Consider the following 27984-nt stretch of genomic DNA (forward strand, 5'->3'; position numbering starts at 1 on the left):
TGATGTAATCATTACATTGCAGCAATGTTACTCATAGCAGTGCACATGGAGGTCCATAACATCTCAAACATTTCAACAGTACAGGTACACAATTTGATAAATAGTGAAGTGGATGCAGGTGCTTTCTGAACTGCTTTTGAGCTTGCAACACAACATTATAGGTGGACAGGGGCAACAGTCAGATCTCTGGCAGCACAACAGAGCAGGAAGATAGCTGTGCCCTTTTCTCACTGTAGCATGGAAAGACAGGAAAGGACTAGTATATGAACACCAGGACACTGGTCTTGAGCATTTTATCTGCAGAGAGCAGGAGAGTTTGACTCAAGGTTTCAGGGAACTGGCAAGTTTTGTGTGAGGACACAAGGCAATTTGACACGCTTTTGGGAATCTGAGGGCAGGCTGTGTTGCTGGTGTAGCCATAGCCAAAGTACATACTAACATGATGAAGAGAATTCTGAAGCAGGTAGAGATTACCTTTGAAATGTTAACTCCTATCCAATTGTAAATACAGATAGCCAATACAGGAATTATCAGTAGATCAAGACTGCCAGGTGGAGTGGTGGAGGAGCAGAGATAATACAAATACATCATAATTAATAGTTAATGCAAGATCAGAAGAGTAAAATCACAGAATCACAGAATTGAAGGGGTTGGAAGGGACCTCGAAAGATCATCGGGTCCAACCCCCCTGTCAAAGCAGATTCCTTAGAGCAGGCTGCCCAGGTAGGCATCCAGATGGGCCTTGAATATCTCCAGAGAAGGAGACCCCACAACCTCCCTGGGCAGCCTGTTCCAGTGCTCCGTCACCCTCACCGTGAAGAAGTTCTTTTGCATGTTGGTGCGGAACTTCTTGTGCTCTATCTTGTGGCCATTGCCCCTTGTCCTGTCCCCACAAACCACTGGAAAAAGGTTGGCCAAATCCCTCTGTCTCCCACACCTCAGGTATTTATACACATTGATGAGATCCCCCCCCAGTCTTCTTTTCTCCAGGCTGAACAGGCCCGGGTCTCTTGGCCTTTCTTCATAGGCAAGATGCTTCAGGCCCTGTATCATCTTTGTGGCCCTCCACTGGACTCTTTCCAGGAGATCCCTGTCTTTTTTGTACTGGGGAGCCCAGAACTGGACACGGTACTCCAGGAAGGAAATGAGGTACTGCTTATGGTCTTTTAATCCAGCCCCCCTCCCCCCTCCCCCCCTCCAAGTTATTAGTGAGAGGCAGGCTGAAAAAATATTACCTGATCTTGTTTTTAACTCTTTTAATCTGACACTGCACTGCTCATGTATATGTGTTTGTATGTATGTATGTTTCTGTATATATTTATATATTTTTCTGTGTAAGCAAATGTATACTACTATTACTTTGAAGCAATCAACCAGCTTCAATTGTGATAGCAGTAACTGTCTTGTAAAATGAAGCATGCTGAATGGTCGCTGTGGGATTTTTTTAATCTGGGTTGTAACAGATAAACAGTAAGACTTTTGAACTGCAGACAAGGAAATGTTTAGATCTACAAAAAGCCTCAGTTGTCAGCTCCTATCTGTGACTCATGTCACAGTGGGCACTGAAATGTCTTCTTAAAGTATTCTCTAAGCCTGTCAGGTTGCTGTCTAATCCCAGAGGTTCCCAGTATCCATATGCATCAAAGCTGACACCCATAAATTTTCCCAAGGTCCTAACAAGTACATCCACATACAGACTTAGGTACTTTAATTACATTAAATACATAATCCCAAAACATTTTGAAATGCTCCGCTCATCTAAACTCCCTTGCCATATCATTTTATAATAGAGGGTTTCCTAGATGCCTCATGTTTCACTTCTTTTCATTCCCAATGTGCCCCAACACTGGCAGAGCAGAGAAATTTAAAACTGACTGATATCCAGGCCTACTGGAACAAGGAGCTAGGTGTCTTTGCAAACAGGAGAGCTCAGTGCAGAAGGTGTTCATAGGGCACACCTAACTTGCATCAAAAGGATTAACGTTCTCATAAGAAAAAAGAGTTACAGCAACTAGTTCATTCAAGGAAACAATAGGAGAGTGATGGAAGGAGGTGTGCAAGGGGAGGAGGAAAGACAATGGGGCTCTTGTCTCTGCTCATAGAACTGTTTATACATTTCACATTGAATTACTGGATGAAGTAGTGATCAGTGATAGGTCATCAGCCTCACAGGTGAGCTACTCTGACTACATGGTCACAGAGTAGAGTTGCCTAGCCTGGTTTCTTTCTGGGCTGACAGTATTGCGCCATACTACAGATGGTGTGACAGTTTCAGTATGAAGAGATGAAAGGCCTGTGACTTGCTGACTGAAGTAGGTGGAAGGTCTGCATTATTACTCCTCAGGCAAAGGTAGGAACTGGTGCTGTGTCTTCCATTTTATGTTGTCTAACCTGAGGCCACCACCATTTTGAAAGAAAAATGCTCCTGAACAACAGGTGTAGGTACCTTGCTTCTAGACATGAGACAGCAGTGCACGGTGAGATTAGGCCTGTTGGTCAGCTTTGGGCAGCTGTAAGGAATAAGGCATTTGTCTGTTTAGCAGGGGCAGGTATTTTGGGCTCCCTTCTGAGGTGCCTCCATCCCAAAGGGGTACAGAGACAGTTCAACGCTGGAGGCGGGTTGATCAACATGAAAGTATAATAAGCATGACTGTACAGTGGTTAACATGTACTAGACCAATGCTAAGTATCTTGAAATCAAAAAAAAAGCTGAGAAAAGAAACCGGTGATCTCCTAAACTGAAATCCTCAAACTGTCTTCATTAGAACCAGGGCTCCACAGAGGGTCAAGACAGCTTTCTGCTTAGCTTTGAAAAACTGTTTTATATTCTTCCATTCTCAGCTATATTCTTCTGCTGTTGGTGGTTTAAATAACAAAATAAGATTGAGAAAAAAAAATAAAAACTTTTTCACTGTAGCTATTCTGTAGTGTGATTTTATCTGCTGGGGATGGGATAGAAACCAGGCTGTTGTGATCAGCCAGTGGTCCTCAGAGCTGTTGACACTTTACTGCCTAGAAGACTTTCTCTTCTAGATGGTTGTTCCTCTCCAAAGGGGTGGATGCAAAGGGAAGGATAAGATACGTGTGTAACTTGCCCTAACTGATTAATGAAACAATGGTGGGTAGAGGTACTAGAGATACAAAAATTTGCAAAGAGGATGGTTGCTAATTTACAGCTTCTAATGTGATAACTCCCCCACCACTGAAGATAATTTTAAAAGTGTTGTTAGAATGACTATAAATGGGTCAATTTGTGAAAAGATAAATATGGAAGGCTTCTTTTTTTTTTTTTCTTTTTTTTTCATTTTTCTTTTTTTTTCATTTTTCTTTTTTTTCATTTTTCTTTTTTTAACATTGATTAAGTGGTTATCACTTTTGGCATGTATCTTCAATAGTGATATGTATGTAATGGCGTTGCTGCAAGGTGCTTCTGCAATCTAAGCTGTAGCAAATGAGTAAGAAACATCCTTCTCCTTTAGCACCATGCAGAAAACAAGGTTTTGTGGCTTAAGGGATGAATGAACAGTGTGGTTGCATACAGTGTTCTGGATAAATAACACCAACTGACTACACTTTGGAGACTCCTTTGGGCTTTGCAAAAAGTTTTCCAGAGAGGCATGAGTGTCTTGAAGGACTTGAAGGGTTCTCAAAATTGGCCTAGGGTCAATATCAACATAAAGGAACACACTCAACTTCAACAGCACTGTAGAGTAACCCAGGTCTCTCTGATGATCACTAAGTGATGTTCAGAAGCCTTCTCAGCTATCCCAAAGCAGAACCAGCTTGATGGCAATATCAAAATTTTTGGACAGTTTTTTTGGACAGTTGGTTTCTTTACAGAGACCTTCGGAAAATCCAGTGAGAGAGAATTCATAGAAAAAGCACAGGCCAATTCATTTAGACAGATTTTCCACAGGTTTTTTGGTTTTCAGTATTTCTAAAATGACTTGTCATAGAAATATATTTTTTTGTTTTATACTGCTGGATTTATGTGAAAACAACGACGTGGTTTCCCAGTGCAGTAAAGATGTAATTATCAAATCAGGCTCTAGCTGTAGATAGAGCAGAACAAATAGGATGCTCATTTGTTTTACATGCACAGAGTCAGCACTCATTGATAAGACTCATTAACAAGAAGAAAAGAATACTGGCTGGAACCAGTAACAAAGGTAATTTTAGGTGATCTTGGAGGCTTCCTCAGTATTTTATGCAGTCAGAGCCTGGGTCTGCAACCTCAGATCTCTAGAAATACGTAGGTGTTAGCCACGGGCTATGCACTGAGCATCTCACCAGAGTGAAAGGTCCAGGTTTCCATATTAGCCTTGTTTTAAAATGCAGAAAGCACCTTCACTGAATTTTAAAAGCACCCTAGCAGATGGGTGCCGTTAATCCTAAATTGCTCTCAGAATTAGTGATTGACACATTGGTAAATCCTGCTAGATACTCCGGCATCTCCAGATACCAAAATGGATTTGAAAGGCTGGCTTTGATTCTTCCCAGTGGCTCCTGATTGTGAAGGCTGGCAGTTTACTTAGGAACACTGTGGGCGTTTTGAATGTTGTTTGAATTTTGTCAAAAATCTGGGAAGTCTTAGTTTTGACACTAATCCTGTTGCTCCTGTTTTTCTATGGAGTACTACACAGAGAGTCATTTGCAGGTCCATAAGTTTTAACAATAGGAACTGAACTTTGGCTAATCAGTGGCCTTACTCGTATAAACCATTAGTCAACCATGCAGCCTAAGCTTGGTCTCTGAATTCTTCTCCAGTATTACCTTTAACATAAGCATATATCACAGCTACAGGCACATCAGTTCTAATGAACATGTAATAGTTATACTTGTTCTTTAATACTATTAGACAGGAGACTACTTTCAGGTAAATCACCGTAGTACAGAAGGATTCCAGGGGTAGGGAATCCTAGAAGTGTTGACAATGTTATTTAGAACAAATCCATGCACTAGTTGCTCCAGATACTTCGCTTTTACAGCCTGATAGACACTTGAAGACTGACACTGCTGTCACTCACCCTTGGCCAGGAGACTCAAAAGGTCGTAGATGACCAAGCAAGTAGCAGTGACATTAGGAGGACTGGAACAGCATTGTGGGTGAAGGAGGCATGTGATAAGGAAAGGATGAGGCCATGGCTTCACATGCTGGAAGTCTTCCAACTTTCCACACTTCAGCAGGGCAGAGTGCCAGAACCCCACAGGTGTTTGCTTCGTGCAACTGACAACGAGGGGGCTGAGTTGTTCAGAGATTACTGCAGAGCTACAAAAGATCTTGGCCCTCATCTGCACATTTGAATTATTATTATATTAATATTCTTTCTTAATATTGTCAGAGAAGCCAACATTCTTCCCATGAGAAATTCTGAATCTTTTCCTTCACTGAGATCTGGCCAGGGCTCCTGCTGACGGAAAGGTTAATAAAGGAAGTGAGCAATCCAAAGAGCTCTGACAATGTTTATTACAGTTTGTGAGTGTGTGTGTGTGCGTGTAAGTGTAACATGCAGACTTGTATTCTGACTTTCAGGGTCTCAGGAAATATTGATGCAACAGAAAATGGATGTAACCCTCATCATAAATTGCGGGTGCCAATTTGGATGTAAGTGAGAATTATGCAGAAGTTGCTTTTAACTTAAGCGTGTTTTTCAGACTGTGATTTGGATGCAGAAATGACACATTCAGAGCTCTTCTTTCCTCATAATCTCTCTTACTCTTCATTTGTTTGCTTGTTTGTTTGAAGCACTTTCACTTCCTTCCCTGTTGTTACGGAGGATGCTGTGATTGCACAAGCAGAATTTCATATTTAAGGTGACAGAGTTGGACAAAAGTTTTCCCCATCAAAGGCCTAAGCCTGGGCCCTGGGAATAAATTGTAAAGCTTTACAGTAGTATTTTAGGGATTTGAGACCTGAGACTTTTAAACAAGCTTTTGTGGAATGGAGTTTTACTGGTTCATTGACTCATCTAAAATTAAACAGAACATTTCAAAGAAAAACTGCTGTGGTAGCAAAATCCAGTGAGAACTGAGAAAATACACAGCTTGAACAGAATTACTCTAGCAAATATTTCTAGCGTTAATTCTCCAGAATGAGGCAGCTATTTTGGGCTAACTCAGTGACTTAGAGTAGACCTGAGCTCCCACGTCTCATCAGCTATGGGACAGCATGGAGGGAATCCTTAAATTTCGAGTATGTTTGGCCTCATTCAGAACTCTGGATCCAAAACTGGACTCAAGCTTGAATCTATTCATGACATTATGACTTTGAATTCTTGAAAAGCCCATTGTGGAAATGGTCATTGTCAGAAAACTGGGTTTTGGTTTTCAGTTTGACATACATAAGATTTTGATTTGGTTTTGAAAATACCCCGTTTTAAATCTTTGCTTCAAATCTAGAGGTCAGATTTCTACCTGCTGCAAATTTTGATTGATTTTTTGGATGTCGGAATGAAAGCAGCAGGGCCTTTTTGCTGTTAGAAATACAGAAGAGAGATCAGACCCTGATTTGTACTCATTTGTACCTGTAAGAACTGATGCAAGAAACTGAAGAATCAGGCTGTATGTTTTCCAGAGCACTGACATCTACTTAACACACACTTTCAGGCCTCTGTAGTCCCTAACTCTTCCTAAAGATTCTTCCAGTATCTCATCTTACATTTGTCTTCTGTGGCATTTTTGACAGGGAATACATCTTATCTATGTTTGGAAAGTCCTTTATAAATTTACAGCAGTATATAAATCTTTTATAGGAATCAGAATGTAAACCTTTACCAGCTACAATAACATGAGTGGAATATTCTTTCTTCATTTCTCAGTGACTGACTAAATACTGCCTTTAGCATTATATTTATAGGAAGTTACATTGTGTGTGTTTTACTGTAAATGTTATTCTTAGAGGTGGAGTTAAGAAAAACAGCAATTCAATATGAATCTTTTTTTGAGTGGCAAAGAGCTTTATACAATTATGTTTCATCCTTCAAGCAGACAGAAAGTAAGATTGACCTTTAATGTCACATGTGAATGGGATAAAAAGAAGTATTTTGGCTGTTCTGAGGTTTACAGAGCCTACCTGAAAGAATTTGTATTTGTTTCCAAACCCCTGCAATTTACAAGCCTTCTCAATCTGGGAGTTTTCTCAGCATCTAATCTCCAGTAGTGGTTTCATCTGGAGACCAGGGTAACTTCACACCAGGGCTGTCTGAGATGGTTTATCTGTCCTTGTTTTGAGAAATCAGAAGTGTCCTTGCCTACTATCTGTGTATGGCAGCCCTTCTCTCCAGACTGAGCATCTCTGTATGTTAGCCTGGCACCGGGCAGGCAGGGGAAGATGTGATGCTCTGTGGAAGTCTGCACCTTCCCATGGCCGAAATGGGTGCAGTGTTCAGCCCCAGGTAGCTCTGAATGTGAATGGCCAGATTTCACATCTCCCTTACCCCCATTTTGTACATGTTTGTGCAGGGCATGATGTAGTGGAAATCCCATCCAATAAATCAAGCTAAATTCCTTTGCAAAATCAACATGCAGACATGCATCTCTTCCTGCTTTATTGGTGAGGTTCCTATTGAGGTTTCCTGCTTATAATTTATTTCACATAAGCTGATTAAAAAGTCATTAAAAAACAATCAAATATCTTCATAGCTAGAACAGGATTACAAAGATGGAGCAATTACTCACTCGCCATCTTGCTATGTTAATAGAACAGCTGCTGCCACCACTCTTTTAACACTGCTGATCATTCTTGGCCAAGCTTATCTCCACTGAAAATAAATATTTTGGTTTTTATGTCAAGATGACTAACAGAGCCTGCTAGAGACAATGTGCATGTAGTTCTTACTTATCTATACACATAAATCCATAGGATCCTACAAATCCTGCTTGCAAGAGATCTCTGGAAATGATCCAGTTCAAACTGCTGCTCAGAATGGGAGCATTGCCAACACAAGACAAGGTCATCAGTGGCTTTGTCCAGCCAAGCCTTGAAAAACCTCTGAGGATAGAGGTTCACAGTGTTTCTGGACAGTCATTTCCAGCATTATAGCATGTTCCTACTGTAAGAGTTAATGACAAATTTATGTATGCTCTTAATTTTTGTCATACTAGCTGTAATAGAAAAATGGCCAATGGATTATGTTCTACTACAAGCTAGACATCCTGACATAAAAATGCACTCTCTTTTGCACTGAAGAGAGAGGCTGCCAGAGGATGGTGCATTGAGCAAAAGGATTCAGAGGTCTGAAGTTAATTTCATCAAAATACTAACCCTCTGAGATGTTGGTCATTTGCCTGTTTAGATAAAGTGCAAGAGCTTGGCGTAAAGTGCTCAGCACAGACGAGGCCATCCCAGGAAGCTGATCCTGTCTTCTGAGGTCAGAGTATCAGCCGGAGTGTCCACACAGAGGATGATGTGGCTGCACATCCAGCAGATACATGTAGACAGAAGGAGAGGGAGAAACAGTGAACACCTCTGTGCAGAATAGGAGCTCTGTTCATTCGTGAATGGCTGCACTGTCCAGAAAAACACAAAAAAAACCCTAGATGCAGATGGAAGTACCAGGCAAGTGTGAAACAAAGCCAGTTTGCCACCTCACATCTTCCCCAGTTACAGAACTGTTAAACGCTGGCAGAGGTGAGTTATTGCCATGCCTCTGCTCTATCTGTAGAACTGGGATTGCTCAATGTCTGAAGTCTAACAGCACAGGCCTCTAGCAGGAGAGCTAAAATTATATCCCAAATGATTGGTTACACCCACATGCTGTCTTTTCTCTTAATGGTAAGTTGTCTGGAGAAGGATTTCTTGCAGAAAATCATTTGAGAGGGCAGCATTGTTAGAGAAGCTGTAGCAGTAAGCCTACCAGGAGGCTGCTTTCCTGTTTGCTGGAACAGAGGCAGCATGCACTGCTGCACTGCTTACAGTTAAACAGATGGGAAATAAATGGAAAGAAATGTGCAGAGCATTAGCTGCTCACCTCTGCTTTGCACTGTGGTTGGCATGGCTGCTCAGAGAGGACAGGGATGGTCACAGGGACTGCATGTTCCCCTGGCTCTTTGCAATCGGAAAGCTAAGATTTCCGTAGCTGGACCTTGGGCTTTCCATGAGCTGATTATTATGGCTGGAGCATTATGTTGTCTCCCCTGGCAGCTACCTGAACAGGAGCCTCACACCTCCGTTCGGCAAATACCTCCTGACAGCTGTGTCGGAGAGCCCCCGTGGCCCCGGTGAACTCGTGCGGCAGGGCTGATGCTGAACAGTACGTTCCTGAGTGCTGGTTTCTTCCTCCGTGCGGACGCTCAGCTCCGCCTGCAGCTCCACGGGTAGGAGTCAGACTGGTGTGGCATTGTTCCTGCGCTTGGCACGGACATGCTGCATAATGTGATAATCCCTGTGGGTCGAATCTGCACCGTCCTTGGCCAAAAGGCTGTACTTGGAGGTAAACTTCTGACCTTGTGGCTTTTTTTTTCTTTCTTTTTTTTTTTTTTTTTTTCCCCAAGAAATGTTTTGGAAAGAAGTAATTGCTATCCTTTCATAAGCCATTCCTCAATCCAAGGATCTGATTCTCCTGTGTGCTACTGTGGTTTTTAAAAGAAACAGAGAACTCTTCATACAGCCAAGAAACTCCAGCACAAACAATCGAGGAGGCATGGCACCGAGGCAACAGAATTCTTCTAAAAAAGCTCTTTCTGTAACTGTGAAGTCCCACTCGCACTTCAGCACGGGACACAAGAAATTGCAGTTTGTGTCCTGCAGATTAACTGTCTGAGTTAATCCACTGAGCAAGGGGCATTTATCAAAAAAATACCTTTATTATTAAAAAAAAAAAGGGGGGGTGGGGGGGGAAGATTGCACTTGAGACATTGTTGACCTGTGTTGACCTAGCAATGAATGAAAAGCACCGTTTCTAGAGAGAGTTTTTAAGCACTCTGGTTCAGTGCTAGCATGCATAGGATAAGTATGTACCTACAAGCTGAGACATGTAGCACTTCATCCTTAACTTGTAGGCTTGTGTAAGTACTTGAGGACACAATTTGCTGAAGAAACGTGTACAAAGGAAGAGCTTTAGCTGGGAGAGTTGTAATCTAATAAATATCGCTCTCTCCAGAGACAACTACAATCACATTAAAAACAGAAAAACAGTACAGTTAAATTTATATTACAGTACAACATTTTTAGGTTACACATTTAGAGGGTGGGAAAACTGCAAAGAAAGACAAATCTGGGTATTAGTCAGTATCTTAATGTGCTATAGTAATACTTTCTTACATGTAAGGGTGAAGGGAACAGCAGATTTGGTTTACTGCCCACAGAATGCTGTCTCCAATTTTTAAGCATCCTTCCCTTTGCTTCCTCTTTTGCATGTTATAATTTTAATATGTCCAATAATTGTAGCTGCAACTCCTTGTGGATTCAAGTGAGACTACACAGACATCTACCAGCCTGATTTGCTGCAATCAAGTAATTGATCATTTGTTGACTATATCCTCATTTGCACCCTGTAATTGTGCTGAAAGTTATTTGCAAATGCAGAAGTCTGTAATTTAAGAGTCATGCCCTAAAAGTGCTTTAAAAAAAATCAGAGTGTGATTTAAGATCCATGTGATTTCCATTTCAGAGAAGGTTACCTATGCTGGCATTAAAGGTGGGGAACCACACTGAAGAGAAACCCTATGTGATGAGGAATAGGATGAGAGAAAGGAGTCATTTAGCTGCACTGCCTAGTGTTCCCCTAACCTCTCCTAGACATCCCCTGGGCCCTCTCCCCTCTCCCATCCCTTTTTGGTGGGGGCTGTTTCCAGCACATGCTTCCCACACACAGTTCTTACGAAAGCATCAGAGCTGATGCTCTGTGCTGACCTGATGCCAGGTGGGAACCAGCAGAAGGGATGGGGCCATTTGCAAGCAATAGCTTTCACACTCTACCAAATGACAACAGCAAGGATGGTGTGCATGATGGGCCCCCTCCTTGCTGAGCATGCTGTCTGAGCTCTAGCTTTTGGCTGCAGGACCCTGCTGGAGGCATCTGAGTGCCCTGGGTATCCCATCACAGGCAGAATTCCTTCTCCTCTCCCTCCCAACCTGCACCATGATTTCTACACACTCAAAATTAGGGCACAGGCTTTGGGAGTTGAGTCACTTCCAGATGTGATGCCCTGGCTGATGGCTTCTCCATATGTGTGTTCATTTATGCAGGGACATAGTAGAGAGTGGTGAAAGTTGCCCAGTCCTGTCCAAGCTTTTATACATCCAGGGACTCGGTCACATAAAGGAATCTGAAGAAACTGGGCATATGATACTTTGATACTTTTAAACACCCTGAACTATTGCTTACACCACTGATGGTGCCCTGGGGACGGATGTTCCCTCATGCTGGTTGGAACAAAAAGCAGTGCAGTGCAGAGGGCACCAAGTGGCTCTGATCTGCTGCCAGTACACAGAAGACACGAGCCCTTTTGTACTGGCAGCCTGCAAAGGACTTCCAAAAACAAACCAGGCAAGCTAGAAGTACCCTCATAAATTTCAGAGAAACCACTATAAACAGCTCAGCTGAGAGACAAAAGTAATCTGGCTTGGGAGATGGGAATTCAGATGAGATTCCCAAGTCTGGGTGTTGATGCTCAGGTATTGCCCCTGTGACCCCTGTGTGGGTGGACTGAATGCAGGCTCTGCTCCCAAGCTTGGTCCTGGTGCTAAGCCCCTCATGTATCTGTGGCTCTCAGCCAGCACCCCGCTGTCCAGGAGAGTCAGCCTGGGCAGCCTGCAGCACATGTTCCTGCGAGCCATGTCCTCCACCAACCTGCCAGCTTTGGCCAGTCCTCCCTAGTGCTGTCAGTCCTCCTCCCTTTCCACACATCCAGGTCTGTGATATTTTTCACTCTTTAAGCCTTTTCTCCTCACTGTTGGTGAAACAGCCATGTCATGGGGGAGTGGAGTGGAGGACTTTTCAAGGCTATATCGTTGAAGAGAGGGGCCCCCAGCACAAGGATGTTTATCTGTTAGAATGGGTCCAGAGGAGGGCCATGAGGATGATCAGAGGGCTGGAGCACCTCTCCTATAAAGACAGGCTGAGGGAGCTGGGGCTGTTCAGCCTGGAGAAGAGAAGACTCCGGGGAGACCTCTCTGTGGCTTTTTTTACTTAAAGGGGGCTTATGAAAAAGATGGAGAGCAACTCTTTGCTCAATCAGATAATGACAGGACAAGGGTGAATGGTTTTAAACTAAAAGAGGGGAGATTTAGATTAGATGTTAGGAGGAAGTTCTTCACTCAAAGGGTGGTGAGGCCCTGGCACAGGCTGCCCAGAGAAGCTGTGGATGCCCCATCCCTGGAGGTGCTCAAGGCCAGGCTGGATGGGGCTTTGGGCAACCTGGTCTGGTGGGAGGTGTCCCTGCCCATTGCAGGGAGTTGGAACTGGGTGATCTTTGAGGTCCCTTCCGGCCCAAGCCATTCTGTGATTCTTTGACCCCTCTCCTGGTGTTTACTATATGTTCCCAATCTGGGCTATTGCACTACCTTTCTTGTTTGGTTCTGTTAACAGCACTTTTTGACCCACAACATAAATGAATCAGAATCAGATGTGCTTCAACACACTCTGTTTCCCACAAGACAATACGGGTATTTCCTGGTTAATCATAAGCAACTTTTGTGTAAATAAAAACAGAGCCCTAAATCTCCAAGGGTACGAAACAGACTATCATCAGACATGATCCTTCACAAAGATATGTTGTAAATTTGAAATGAACCAAGTGCTAACACGGAAATTTGTATTATTTTCTTCTTGCAGGCAAACTCATGCCAGGAATTCATGTGGTCCTTGAACTCCAAACCTATGGCAGGTGTCTGTCCATCAGTGCACTGAGGGACACCAAGATGCCCACACTGTGGAACCAAAGCTGGGTTGGAAACCTAGGGTTCCTCTTTCCAGTGCTAACCCACAAAGGGTTTCGAAGAAGTCACTAAGTAACCAGCCCAGCAGCACAGACATTTACAAGCGTTTGATCTCCAATACCATGCAAAGGAAAAGTACTGGGTTTGAACATGCCTCCTGCTGTGAGAGTCACGGATATATTTTGAACCTCAGCTGCATGCACTGCAGCAGATGAGGTGCAATGATGGTCCCTATCAGTTTAGCTTGCCTGACTTACAGAGAAGCAAGGCAGGTCAGGATCCAGCTCTGCCACAAAGCAAGGATGCCACACTGGAGAAACAGCTGGTTCCTCTGCACTGCCAGCACCGCTCTGAGTCCATGAGAAAGACACGGGAGATGACTGTGCACCAAAGGAGGAATGGAAAACCCTTGGGCAAATGTACTGATCTAACCCCATTTCTACACTGAACGTGGAGAAGACATGGACTACAACATGCAGCTCCTCAGTGCCTCCTCCAACCAGCTCAGACTTAGCAAACCAACAGTAGGGGCTGTTGCCCAGCAGGCACACATGATTGTAAAATGGCTATGTGGCTAAACTGCATGGTTTTCAGAAAATCCTCAGGCTGCAGATAGGTTTAAGCAGCTGACATTCCCCATACTAGACCATTAACTTGCAAGATTATTCCAGTGCTTTGTGCCCTCCCTCTGTCTGGCAAAGATGTAATTTTTCATGTTTTGAACTAAAAATGTGCAGCAATTTGTGAAAGAAAATCACTCAAACATCCATGGGACAAAAATGTAAGGAAAGCAAACAAGATGGAGCACAGTGAAGGTCAAAACCCTCTGCAGCAGCAGTGTACAAAATCCCCAGCAGCCAGACTGCAAGCAACCACAAGTTCTAGCTCTGGATTATTGTGTCTTCAGGCTGCTGTGTGCCTCCTAGGTGGTGAAATGTTTTGGCTTCCAGAGCGGTGAGCTGAGGAGGAAGACGTGAGCACAATCAGGCAGCTGCAGAGGCCTGCCAAACCCTGCTTGCCATGCCCAAGGACAAGTCTTCTCACAGGGCTGGAGGGTATTTTGGACTGCAATTCTGCACTGCAGAGATAATATTGGTTCTTAAGGACACGCAAGAAGAGCAAGTATGAGGGAAGAGCCAGAGGATAAGAAAAGAACATGAGATGAAGACTCCTCAGAAAGGTTGGCTATTTTTGCTGCACTTCCAGGCAGGTGTCCATCCCTCTCTCCTCCAAGTAAATGTTGGCATGGGCTTCTGGGTCATCACTTCTGGATGTCATCTACCTTGACTTTAGCAAGGCTTTTGATACTGTCTCCCATGACATCCTGATAGCAAAGCTGAGAAAGTGTGGAATAGAGGAGTGGACAGTAAGGTGGGTTGAGAACTGGCTGACTGGCCGAGCTCAGAGGGTGGTGATCAGCGGCACAGAGTCTGGCCGGAGACCTGTGACGAGCGGCGTTCCCCAGGGGTCGGTGCTGGGTCCAGTCTTGTTCAACATCTTCATCGACGACCTTGATGAGGGAATAGTGCCTGCCCTCAGCAAGTACACTGATGACACAAAGCTGGGAGGAGTGGCTGACACACCAGAAAGCTGTGCTGCCATTCAGCGAGACCTGGACAGGCTGGAGAGATGGGCAGGAAGAAACCAAATGAGGTTTAATAAGAGCAAGTGTAGAGTCCTGCACCTGGGAAGGAACAAAGGGACGTATCAGTACAGGTTGGGGAGCGACCTGCTGGAGAGGAGCTCTGAGGAGAAGGACCTGGGGGTCCTGGTGGACGACAGGTTGACCATGAGCCAGCAGTGTGCCCTGGTGGCCAAGAGGGCCAGTGGGATCCTGGCGTGCATTAAAAGGAGCGTGGCCAGCAGTCAAGGGAGGTGATCCTCCCCCTCTACTCTGCCCTGGGCAGGCCTCACCTGGAGTACTGTGTCCAGTTCTGGGCTCCCCGGTACAAAAAAGACAGGGATCTCCTGGAAAGAGTCCAGCAGAGGGCCACAAAGATGATACGGGGCCTGGAGCATCCTGCCTATGAAGAAAGGCCGAGAGACCTGGGTCTGTTCAGTCTGGAGAAAAGAAGACTGAGGGGGGATCTCATCAATGTGTATAAATACCTGAGGTGTGGGAGACAGGGATTTGGCCAACCTTTTTTCAGTGGTTTGTGGGGACAGGACAAGGGGCAATGGCCAAAAAATGGAGCACAGGAAGTTCCGCACCAACACATGAAAGAACTTCTTCACGGTGAGGGTGACGGAGCACTGGAACAGGCTGCCCAGGGAGGTTGTGAAGTCTCCTTCTCTGGAGATATTCAAGGCCCGTCTGGACGCCTACCTGGGCAGCCTGCTCTAGGGAACATGCTTTGGCAGGGGGGTTGGACCCGATGATCTTTCGAGGTCCCTTCCAACCCCTTCAATTCTGTGATTCTGTGATTCTGTGAAAGTATGGTCATGACCCTGACTTGAAAGGACCCCACAGGTTGTCCCAGCCAGCATGGACTGGGGACCTTGTGCTGGTCCTGGTGAACTAAGGCTAGAAGAGAGATGTGGAACTGGGGGGTATCCTATTGTCTGTTGTTCTAATATCCCACAGGCACCCCTAATTCCAGCCTACCTAAGGAAGAGGCAGCTAAATTGTGTTTCTGACCCTGAAGATGAACCCTACTTAAGTACACACCTCTGGTCCTGTTGGCTGCTCCTGAAGGGTGAGCTGACTGTTCACAGGGATGCAGAGAGGTAGGAGCCTACCATTTGTGGGACTGGAAGAGTAGTTCTGGAGCATTATTGGTGCGGAAAGTTGCAGTGCTTTCCTCAGGGGAAGGCAAACTACATGCGCAATGTGATCAGGTACTATTCTTGCTTGTCTGTGGGAGGATGAGTGGGCACGAGCAAGCGCAGGGAATTGGCACACTCTGCTGTGCTCTGCATGACATCCTGCCTGCCTGACTGCTGCTCACTTCCCTGTCAGGAGCAAAAGCTGTGTTGGACCCTGTTTTTTTTTTGTTTTTTTTTTTTGTCACCAGAGTTTGTTAAGGTAGGTGGGAAGGTGCTGCGTGGCTGCTGACCCAGGCAGCAGGCTGCGAGCAGGCATTAGGTGATCCCACCACTTAACCCTCGCCCACATACCATGCCAAGAGGAGAGGGCAATGCCGGGCTGTGCTGGTGCCTGAAGGCCAGCACACTGTGTCATGGTCCCATCTTTCACATGGTCTTCCTCTCCAGGCTTGTGGCTTGTCCCAGCCTGCTGCCAGGGTCTGTCTCTGGAGGTATCTAGTGCATATTTGAGCTAATTTTAGTCTACCTTCTCTTAACTTTTAATTAACTGTCTAACACAGGGAAGGTAAGTCTATCCTAATACTTTTCACATGCATAGTGTAGAACAATAATTCAGCTGCAGAGAAAAAATATTCTTATCACAGGAGAATGATTTCTCCTCCTGTTCCCATTCTCCCTGTCACGGTTAAAGATTAGTTTATGTTTCACAGGGAATTTTCATTTTCAGGAAGCTTGAGCTTGGCTTCAGAAAAGTGGTCAGGGATGGAACTCAGCATATCAAATCTCAGCTTGGAAACAATCATTTGTACAAAATTGCAAAAAAAAATCCATTTGTCTGAAGGTTAATACTTATTTTAGAATATGTTGTACTTCTGATCTTTAAAAGTGTAATCTAAAGGGTACTTATAGTTCATCTCTCTCTGTAATTTAAGCAAAACAATTGACCTATCAATGAGAAACAGCTGCTTTGAAGCAGCTTCAATGTACAGCAACCACAGTTTGTATGATAAAGTGGAAAAGACTATCTTATGCCAACAAGATAGCTTCAGGCATTTTTAAACATCCCCTCCACCATCACCGCATCCTAGATGCAGCTAACCTCTGAAAAGCAGGAGTGTGCAGCAAAATGGCTGGTGCAGCTCAGCTACGTAGATATGAATGTTACCGTAATATAATCTAGATGTATGGAGTCAAAGTTTATAGCTCTTTTTATTGCTGCTTTCTCCAACTACTTCAACTAAACATCTCATAAATAAAACAAAACTCAAATTGGCTTCTCCATTACCATTCCAGCAGAACTTTTTGTGCTGTTGGGGGTAAAAACATGTCAAACTATTCCTCTGGATTAAGCCTTAAATGCCTCATGATTTAAACTCTTCAAATGAGTGGAGAGGAGAGAGGAAAATCATTCACCATAAAGAGAGTCCAAGCATGCTTCAAAAGGTCTGCTGTGGCTCTGAATTCAATGCAGGAATGACTTTAGCTCCACAGAACGCAGTTTTGGTTGTTGAAGTAACTCTGTGGGTAAGAAAATAATGAAAAGTTAAAGGCAAAAAGATTTAGCTGGACCACTATGGTCATTATTTCACCAGCATAGAAATACTCCTTGTTCTCTGTAACCGAAACTGTTTAATATCTGAAGTCCTGCACATGTATCATGTGCAGCACAAGCTAGCAGTGATGGTGTGGCCTCCAGCTAATGGCCATGACACAGCTTGTAAGAACTGTCGTAGTCTCCAGTAAGTCCGCATTGAATGGCAACCTCATGTGAAGAAGGATGGAGCTCCTGGTTAGCACAGGCTGTTCCCTGGGTATGACATTACAATGCACATGGCTCTCCAGAACACACCAGGTGGGAGGATGCTTTGCTGGGACCTTTTGGGGTGAATCCCATGAAGCCAAGTAGGGACTTTGCCTCTGGATCCTCTATGTTTAGTCAAGTGCTATGACCATTTTGCCACTGAATACCAGAGGAGCACATTTTCCTCTAGTGTTTGATTTGAAAGGCTGAGGTTTATTTGTTTTGTTTCTTTGTTTTTTCCAATGCCTCTTTCTTTCATTTACTTTGTGATGATTGTGTTACCTCAAGAGAAGGGCTGGGGACAGCCCTGTGTGGAGGGAAAAGGTGACCAACAATCAAAAAAGATTGCTGAGAGTGGAAGGATTTACAGCATGCTCCTGCTAGTTGTTTATCCCTGTTTTTCACATGCCTGAATAGATACTCCCCAGGCATAAATAAAATGCGCAAGATACATTCCCCACATTTTTAGCACAGTCAGTCCCATTCTGCTCTCCCTCAGTGCACCCTGTTGAAGACCCCTTCTCTGAGGGCCATGAGGTGGTTGCAGGGATATTGCGGATAGGGTGAATGCCACTGGGAACTGAAGTGTTACCCTCCTTTCTTCAGACCTCATGGTAAAGAGTATTTCACCAGCACAGCCATCGTGCACTCAGCTATGTCCCCTGTAGGGACCTCATCAAACCTGTTGCAGCTGGTGGTCTCCATGGAGGGTGCCAAAACGCTCAGGGCAGGTGGAGGAGCTCGTGTGGGTCTGTATTTGCTGGGTGCTTACAGGCAGGGGCCGTGTGCTGGACACCTTCGGCAACCCCACTTTCAGGCAGTGGCGTCTTTCATTCCCTCCGTGCGTTAGGCTGTCTGCTTCAAGAAACAAATAATAAAACTGTCAAGTTGAGATTCCTGGTATTTATCAGCCTGTCCCCAGCCAGAGTACTCACGGCTAAGAATATTCCTTGGGAAGATAAAAGAATTTCACTTTATTTACAGAATGAGCCCTGTTCCTGCTCCCAGGTTTAAGGCAGGCGTTACTGGTGTTGGCCTTCTACCAGTTTGGGGTCCCAGGTCTGCAGCCGGGAGAAGCCCAGCGCCTAAAGAGGCATTAGGCAGATCCTGCATCAGCTAAAGTAGGAATTCAAGGAGCTGCTTCTTCCCAGGAGGGCACTTAGCAACGAGGAGGAGCGGAGCCAGGGCTGGCCAGTGGCCCTGCAGATCTACTTCACTGGCACACTTCAAGTCTCTGTAAGCTGAGCAGAAGGGATTTCACATGCCCTCCAAGAGCTCCTTCTCTCCCTTCTACTGTTGCACATGCAAAATGGACACACTGAAGAATTTTCTCTTTGAATCTATTTTGCCTTTCAAAAAAAACAGCGGTGAGCATATCATCCAGCCAGAACTGCACGGGGCAGCAGTCAGTGGGAGGCGTGCACCCCTAACAAGTCTTCTGGAGTCTTCTGGGACAATTGGCAGTTCCAGGATCATGGGGTCTGGACATTTTTGTACTTAATTCCCTCAAGACCTTTTCCATCTGTGAATATGCAACCTCTCTCTCTCTCTCTCTGTCTTTGAATAATGCTTTGCATAACAGAATATTCTGGATGGGAACAAACAAATCTTCAGGCAGCTCTAGAGAATGATGCAGAAAACAATGGACTGAACCAAATTTGCTTTCTCCTCCAAACCCTCTTGTGGCTCTTGATTGTCTCTGTCTATTCGTTCATTGCTGCTGCTTTCTTGTGGAAGAAATTTGGTTTGTTAACCTGATTATCTTTGTTTAGAAATGATAAATGACTTCACCCTGGTTGCCAATAGTCCATGATGCCTGGAAAATAAATCTGTGAGTCCAAGTTGTTCTAACAACTCGCTGATTTCTTTGGGGAAATATGAACAAAATTAATATGATGCTTATGTAATCACTTACTAAAGCTATGACTAATTTGCATCCTGGCAGTGATAAGAGGAGATAAGAAGATGTGGCATAAATTACACTCCTGTTTTTCTCCATCCATCTCTCTGGAGCCCGAGGGTGCTTGTTCACAGCTGCAGAGGTGTGCCTCTGAACCAAGCCACAATCACACCATCAGTGAGGTGCTGAAGCCGAGCAAAAGAGCCTCCCCAGGCCTGTGCTCTCTTGTGTCAGGCTGGCCTTGGCTGCTGGGCTTTCCCCATACCTCTGGTCTCTTTCCTCTAGGAGACTGGAAGAAAGGGCCAGTAGGAATTTCTTTGGACTTTTTCTGCAGCATCTGCCAGAGATAACCCTGTGCAGAAATCATATCCCAACCTGGCAGGAGAGGCATGGATGCTCATAAATCATCTAGACTAAACCCTCTCTTTTATACCTGGCATTTTAAAATCTTTTAAAACTGGCATTCCTTCTTCCTCTAGCCCTGAATTTTGTTTGTTTTGTTCAAGGTTTGTGCACGAGCGCAGTTCCTCACTGCTGCTGCAGCATGGGAGTTGGAGAAACCAGGCAGCTTGTATCAGCCGGTGGAGTAACTGGACTCTCCCAACTTTGCTGTACAGCAGTGTGATAACTAAACTGCCTTTTAAGATAAGTAGCGAAGAGCCCCGGCTTTTTAATCTTGTTATCTTAAGTAGTGTTATTGAATGCTGAAACATTTTATAATGTGTGGGAGGAGGGCTCGTTCAAGGCTCCAAGCTCCTGCTCTCCAGGCTGCCGTTAGCACAGCCTGTACCAAGCTGTCCTGGTGCACAGACAGGCTGGTTTTCTGGGGCACTCTCCCTTGTGCCCTCCCTGACCACTGCAAGTGAGATTGCACTGCAGCCCTTCCCTTGCTGGGAATATTAATTTGGGTGTCCCTCCTTTTGTGTAGCCACTTAATGCCATTACACACGATGTCTCCACCTCTCTCCAATTTATCATGAAAGGAAGGCAGCGGGTTCAAAAAAGTTTGAGAGGGGTGTGGGATGTACATACGCACTGTCACTGCAGAAATCTGTTTTCCTTAGGAAGTCGGGCTAAAAATGAGGCTAGTGTATTTTTTCACAGCACTGTCTGTATTCTGAAGGCATATCAGTACAGGGCAGTATTGAGCCTTGCAGGTCCTGAGCAAGTTCCAGCCGAGCCTTCATATCAATGACACAGTGTGTACTGAGATAAGTTTAGATACTGGAAGCATCTCTTCTGTCCAGGGGCAGCTGTGCTGTTTCTGGCTTGGGAGCCAGTTCATCCAGCATCACGCTGAGGAGCTCTGCGGTACATTGCATTGTGCAATGCAGACATATCCAATTAATTCATCCGAGCAGTGGAATTCCCTTAAAATGTTGCTCTCCAAGTAGGGACTAGAGGCCAAATTTGAGGTCATGTGAGCAAAGAACACCAAAGATGTAACCTCTGCTTAAAAGCATTATATGCCATCCCAGCCTTACTGCTCTTGCAGTATTTTATTTGCTGGTTGTTAACACATCTGGATATCAAACCATGACTCTAATCCTCCCCAGGCTATCAGGTCCTGTACTTGGAGTATGGCGTTTGGTGTGGAATGGTGTTTGACACCCAACGACCCTTGGAGAGGTAATATTAGGAAAAGTAATGAGGGTTCAGTTCTGATCTCTCTGGATTAGGTAAAGGAAATTAGGGATGCTTGCACAGCAGGACATGGTTTATGGGCAGTTAGTTGTGATGGCTCTGGGGATATGAACTACAGGATTGCTAACTTTTCACCTGCAAGCTGCAAGGGCTTTTTTTTTTTTTTGCCTTCACTTTTCTGCCCCAAGAGCAGAGCTTTCACCCTAGCAGGCAGTGTTTCAGAGGGCTCTGAAACTACACACATGCTCAATTTCTTCTGAAAGCTGCTGTGCCTTAGCAGGGCCAAAGGATAAATTTAGTCTGGGGCCACTTGACACAGCATGTTCTGTAGATACTGCCTCCCCACACACATATGCAGCTGCCTTCCATATCCAGTGTGCTCTAAAAGCTCCAACCTGCCCACCCCCAATAAACACAAATACTGATTTGCTGCAGCAAGGATGTTTGGCAGAAGTGGGGAGTCCTTCTTTCAAAGGGTATCTGAGGTGGGGACCACAGCAAGAGAGCTGTCTACAACATTTTCCAGACTTTTACAGCTTTTACAGTGCATAGCAGGAAAGCAAAACAAAATAAAACAAAGCAAAAAAAAAAAAAAAACAAAAAACCAAAAAAACACCAAACTCTCCACAAATAGGCTCTCTGACCTTGCACCAGGCTTTAAGTATGACATGTTATCACAGTCCAGATGCTTTACTGCCTCCTTTTGAAGAGACTTGGCATCTAGCATTTCCTCACAGACCCCTCGCTGAGGGACACCGACTCTGCAGTGAACTTGCACGGGGTCCTCCCATGCCTGCAGCATATGGGGCCAGATCTCAGGCAAGGACATTTCCCTGTCCCTCTCCCCGTGACAGTTTATGTGGCAATGCTGTGATAGGATGGCTGGTTTGGTGGGAGTCATCAGGGACCACATGGGGAATGTGGCACGGCTGCCATGCCCTCAAAGCAACACAAAAATGAATGGCAGTTATGTAAGGAGGTTAGATGTGCCTGATACTTTCCAGAACACGAAGTCAACACTTAAAGGCTTAAAGTATAATTGACTTAAACCTCCCTGTACTGGGAAATCTGGAACTTGCCTTCTGCAATAGCCCTTTCACAACTACCTTAACTCTGCCCCTGTTTGAAATGCTTCTCCAACCACTGTGAGAGCTCACCAGACTGCCAACTTCCCAGCCCTGTGAAGAACAATATGGGAATGTGCAGGAGTCCTGTGAAGGGACAGGGAGGCCTCTTGGGGAAAAGATGAATTTAAGTCAGATGTAATGAAGGAGGAGCTAGCTCAGCCCTGTGTGTCCTCACTTGCCTGTCCCACTTGGATGGAGTGCAGGCTCTGAAGGAGCCCATGGGCAGACAATAAGGACATGGAGCAGTGCTTAAACCTCTGAACCTCTCTGTTCCTCATGAGGCAAAGAGATGGAGCCATTCCAAGTCACTTCCATTCACTCCTGGAGCCTCTCAAATGCAGAGCAGCAGTGTTTAATGACAGCCATAAATCATTAAGTAATTAAGCATGCAAGCTATAAAACACATGTGCAAACAAACCTTGTGCAGTGATGTGTATGTAGAGCTTGAGGTTAGAAAGCTAGCACATTGCTACATTCCTACAAAAACATACCCATCGCTGCACTGGAGATCAAGATAATCTGCGTGGGGAAATACTCCTCTTTCTTCCATGAGCTATTGTTATTGGCCTGAAAAATTTCATTACCATAGTTATATGGGAGTTAGTAACCAGGGCTAAAGTTCAGGCAGCCAAGTCTTAAAAATGCTGGCACATTTCGTGAAGCAGGGATGCCAATTCCATCCCTGTTTATTCCAGTGTTTTTGTATTATATCCTAGCAGTCTTTATAATCTGATAATTTTGCCAAATCCCTTCACTTTTTCTTGCATTTTCCAGTGAGTGTGTATCTTCCCAGATCTTTGGCAGAACATATGAGAGCAGTCTGGCCTGTTGGTGGAGCATGGCAGGAGCAACCACCAAGGGCTGTGTCAGTGGACATCTATGTGGGGCCTGCAGGAGCTTCTCTTCCAGCAGGTTGGGTTTTCATTTATTTCTTGTTATGCTGCTTCTGATGTTTTTACTGCTGTCTCTTTTCAGTTACTTTGGACTCTTTGAGACTGAGTAAGCAAGGGACGTCACCAGGTGAACTCCTGAATCTTTTTGCCCTGCCACAGCAGCACCTACAAGATGTGCAGGGATCTGTGTGTCTTCAGCTCCTACTGGGATGGCACCTCCAGATTAACACTGGATCCTGAGAGAGGGGGACCTCCCCTTCGCCTTCAGACACAGTTTTGAAAGATGGATATTTTTAATTTACTCTGAGATGAAATAGCTGATACACATTTCTAGCATTTGGAGGGGCCTTCATGAAATGGCTGACTGATTTCCTTCTTTTATTACTCTTGGATGATACTGTACTAGCTCCTCTGGTGCATACGTGCATGCATAGTCCTTGGGAGCCTAGATGACCAGCTGGAATGTGATTTCCTAAGTCATCAGCAGGGAGAGGGATGCAGCCCTGAGGCTGCTCCCTCCTCCTCCTGCTTTGCCTCCTGGCAGAGAGCTAACAAGACAACAGGATGTTTCTCGTTTGGGTTTGATGTTATTTTCCCCACACTGTAATATCACAGAAGAACCAAGGGCAGATAGTGCTCTTTGATCTGAGCACTAGAGATAATTATAAACATGCTGGCAGAAACCGTTGTTATATAACCATACAAGTGTTTCAAAGCAGTGCAAAAAGAAGGAAGGTGGGATTAAGATATACCCAAAATGAAATGATTATGTTAGACCGGATGGATTCGTTTTGAGCCAAACTCCTCCCCACCTCCCGCCGGCAAATAATATTGCCAGATGGTAAGAGGTTGAAAATTTCTGGTCATGTTTGTAAAAGCTATCACTTCACTGAATGTGTAGATCTGCCCACAGACCTGAAGGAATACGTGATCCCAAACAACAAAGGTACATTCAAACCCGTGAATATGGTGATCTGTTAGCTACTGAACACCTTGGGCCTGTTTCCCCAGGTCACAGTAAGCTGAGGTATCTGGTACTGTTTGTAGTCCAATTCGAGGCCGTAGTGTGGATTTACTTTAGGAAAAACCGATAACAGACTGAAAGGGGCATTTTCTATATATTGTACCACAGGGGCAGTTCAAGACAAGGCGACAAGCATTCATTGCTGGAGAAAGGATGTGTAACTCAAAGCCCATCCGTGGCAGCAGCACTACTTTGTCATGTCTCAGTTTCATGGAGTTAACTCAGGAGTGGCTCTTCCGAAGTCTGTGGTAGCACAACAGCATAAATACAGCATGAATGGGGAGGCATTTGGAGCTCTGGTTGTCTGCAGAACAAAATGTCATTCGTTGCATCACTGGGTTATACAAGTCGTTTAGTGCTGTGAAATGTTTCACAGGCTAATGGTCTAAATGCCAATGCCCAGCCCCGAGTGATTGTTCTGGTGACTCTGCCTTCAGCTGAATTGTGTTAGCAAGATTGAATTTGATCATATGCATGTAAAAACTTAATACATTCAGATCTGATGTCCCACAGGCATTCAGGGAAGGGTGGAAATGTGTGACCTAGTTTTAGGGAGGATGACCATTGCTTTCCTCTCCCTTAGTGATTTAGACTTTGAGGTAGTTTATGTACTTCTGCAGCAGGAGATGGCAGGGTCAGAAGTCCGGGTACCACAAAGGGCTTTGATATGAAACCAAAAGTGCTACAGGATTTGTCTAGATCCAGAAAAAAGCAGGAAGAGACGTATGAGGCCTCTCTGTTAGGCCCTCTCTTCTTACGGCTACTTCTGATTTTCTCACTTCTCTGCTGCAAGATGAAGCCACAGAAGAACGAACCACCAAATCCACCTGTTACAAAAGCAGGTCCTCTGGGGACCCAAGACCTCCTCGCTGGAATTAGTGCTTGCACCCTGCTGTCTGAGGCACAGGTCTTCTTTGGGGAGGTGGGTGCTGGCGCATGGCTTCAACCAACAGTACTCCCCAGCTAATTAAAGCTCCTACAAGTGCAGAGAAACACAAGAAAGAGATTGCGGGAAAAAAAAAAAACAGATGATGTAAAATACATATTATAGGAGAAACCTTAGAAGGCTGCAGGTCATGTCATCTGCTTGGCTCTCCCAGGGCCCGCTTGTCCCTTACATGGCCCCTTCCCAGCACAAACGTCTAAACAGAGCATGCATAATTAAATAAACATATACATACATATGCATGCATATAAATTGGTCTGTGCTAAGAGTTCTCTGGTAGCAAGGATTGCTATGATACCACATTAAAACATTTAAATATAAAGTGCTGGAGTTGGCATCCTTGCTGCTTCCGAAATGCTGCAATTTTGCCAAACATCACTGGCTGAACTTTAGCCTTGGATACAAACTTCCATATAACTATGGTAATGAGTATTTTATAGGCTGGTAGCTCAGAGAATGAAAACTGCTTCCTTCCCCAGAGAAATCATCCCAAGCTATAATGCTGAATATGCAAACAAAGATGCTGCTGAGTAGCATTGGGTCCTGCTTTTGCAGTTTTTCTACATATGACTTCACTTTCATTTTATTTTTTTTCACAGACTCAGGGAAGTTATAAAACATCTTTCCAGCTAGAATTACAAAATGTTTTGGCACTTTCCTCGTGCATCTGCTTTGACCAAATCTGGGGTATCTCAGGGCAACAGTGAGCTGGCAGGTCTGCTCCCACACAAAGGCAGCACTGTGAGCCTCACAGTGCTTTCAGGATGTGATCCTCCATCAGGGAGTCAGGACTCTTGCTGCTCTTCAGGGCATCCAGGCTCCCTGAAGCTAAGGAGGGAAGACAGAACCATTCCATCTTTACCTTGGAGCCACCAGCCCCAAAGTGTTTGACCTGGAAGCACTGGACACTTAGAAATCCATCTTATACCTTGGCACAAAATCTTCTTTGTCTTTGATTGTAAACCAAACATCAGACTGAAGCCTTTTCTTTAACAAAAAAAAATATAATAATTTAGTTTCAATCAGCCGCACAAGTTTTACTTAGTTTTTGACCTGGCCTGCTGTGTATTTCTTCTTTGCTATAGGTTCACGTTTAAGAACCCTACTTTGCAGCAGTGAGCAGTAAAATTATTTCTTAAATGTGGTCCCAGCACACAGAAAAGTTTTTCTCACTAGGTGCTGCTTGCAGGTTACACCCAGCTAGTTTTTCTGCTGGGGGTTGTGGTTTAGAAGGATGTTCCTCCCCTTGTTGCTGATGGTCAGATTAAGAGGATGGAGGACTGTCCATGTGGCAAAATATGATAGCGAGTCAGCATGGACTTTGTAGTGTGGGGCTGCTTTCTAACCAACACTGGCTTTCCTCTATTTTCAGACGACTGTTAGGAGTTACTCTTATTCTAAGTCACTGAGGAACAGCTGTTCCAGAAGGCAATGTTGATTTGCAAGTGATGTCTTTGTCAGACCACAATGGAAGGCAGGCTAGAAAAAGAACATCCCATCCCAAATTTTGTTGCCTTAATGCACACATTGCTTTTTCCTTCCAGTTTGATTTGGATTTGGGAAAGTTTGTACATTAATGGAAAAATAACCGAGAAGTTCTGAACTGGTATTACCTTGACCTTGAACCTGCTGTCAGCTTTATTGTTATTCTAGAGAAACGTGGGGACTATGGTGTTCACATCACTTGGCAGGGCTCAGAGCGAATGGGACGGCAACCCTGGGCTGAATCCGTAAGTTGGGAAGCATTGCCATGCCCTGTGATTGGAAGCTGCTGCCGGGAGAAAAGGGCAGTAGTGACAACTTCGCTGGAGTTAATCTGTCCAAATAACCTGGAAATGCAGGAATGTTGTAAAGAACTGGGGAAGGTCCCAGGGGGAACAAAGTCTGAGTCAGAAGGCCCCTCAAATTATATGCAAGGGAAAAATGAGGTTATCTGAGAATCTGCAGGAAATAAGAATTGAAACATACAGTGCTTGAACTTGCACACAGGTTGGGGAGAAGTATATGCGTGCAATGAATATGCTTTATTCAATCCAACTTTCCAGCAATATGCACTTGAACAAAAGTATTCACTGTAAGAGAGGCCAGAAAGGAGGCTGTCAGCATTTGCTGTTGCAGACAGAATGATTCAGGGCACTGCTCAAATCAAAATAAACTCTTAGAAACATACTACATCAATAACTGCAAGAACATGAGAAAAAAATGGTTTCATTCTCTTGCTTGAGAGAGAAAGCAGTGAGTCTGTGGTGAGGCTGCTAGACTAGAAATATCTTATTGATAGCAATCTTATCTGCTCAGGTTTCTCCTGCACCTTGCAGTTGTTTTGGCAAAGCTGAGAGATCCCCTGGTATAGTGAGTTCATGGCAAGATTGTACCCTTGCAAGTGGTGGCAGGTTCAGACGTGTTAATTGTGCTGTGGTGCTGGGGCTGACACAGCAGCCTGGGGCTGGGAGCCTGGGGTGCACACAAAGCTGCTGCCTACATGGAAATGAATTAGGCACAGATCTGAAAAGAGATATCTGCATTTGGGTTTGATTATGGCTTTGCCTCTGCAAGAGACATTGCAGGGAATTCAGATCATCACCTTCAGGAGCAGGTAGTGAAAAATAATCTACCAACAACAGCTCTTCTAGTGGGGCCAGTAGTAGTTCATAAAGGATGTCCTTTCAAAAATTAAATCCTGACAAGATTTCAATCCTGCATTTCATAGAATCATAGAACCACAGAATGGTTTGGGTTGGAAGGGACCTTAAAGATCTCCCAGTCCCAAGCCCCTGCCATGGGCAGGGACACCTCCCACCAGACCAGGTTGCCCAAAGCCCCATCCAGCCTGGCCTTGAACACTTCCAGGGATGGGGCATCCACAGCTTCTCTGGGCAACCTGTGCCAGTGCCTCACCACCCTCTGAGTGAAGAATTTCTTCCTTATGTCTAATCTAATTCTACTCCCTTTTAGTTTAAAGCCATTACTTCTTGTCCTGTCACCACATTCCCTGACAAAGAG

The 27984-nt window shown here is 44.7% G+C and overlaps 1 long non-coding RNA gene across 1 annotated transcript in view; it reads left to right on the plus strand.

The window, feature by feature from the left end:
• LOC106035668 (uncharacterized) overlaps window positions 1-27984 on the plus strand; it is a 104378-nt gene that overhangs the window by 74340 nt on the left and 2054 nt on the right. Inside the window, exon 11 of the long non-coding RNA XR_010827572.1 lies at window positions 12777-27984. This exon is cut by the window's right edge and continues 579 nt beyond it. This is a non-coding gene — a long non-coding RNA (uncharacterized lncRNA). The remainder of the gene's footprint in view (window positions 1-12776) is intronic.

Source organism: Anser cygnoides, chromosome Z (assembly GCF_040182565.1).
Source record: "Anser cygnoides isolate HZ-2024a breed goose chromosome Z, Taihu_goose_T2T_genome, whole genome shotgun sequence".
Lineage (NCBI taxonomy): Eukaryota > Metazoa > Chordata > Aves > Anseriformes > Anatidae > Anser > Anser cygnoides.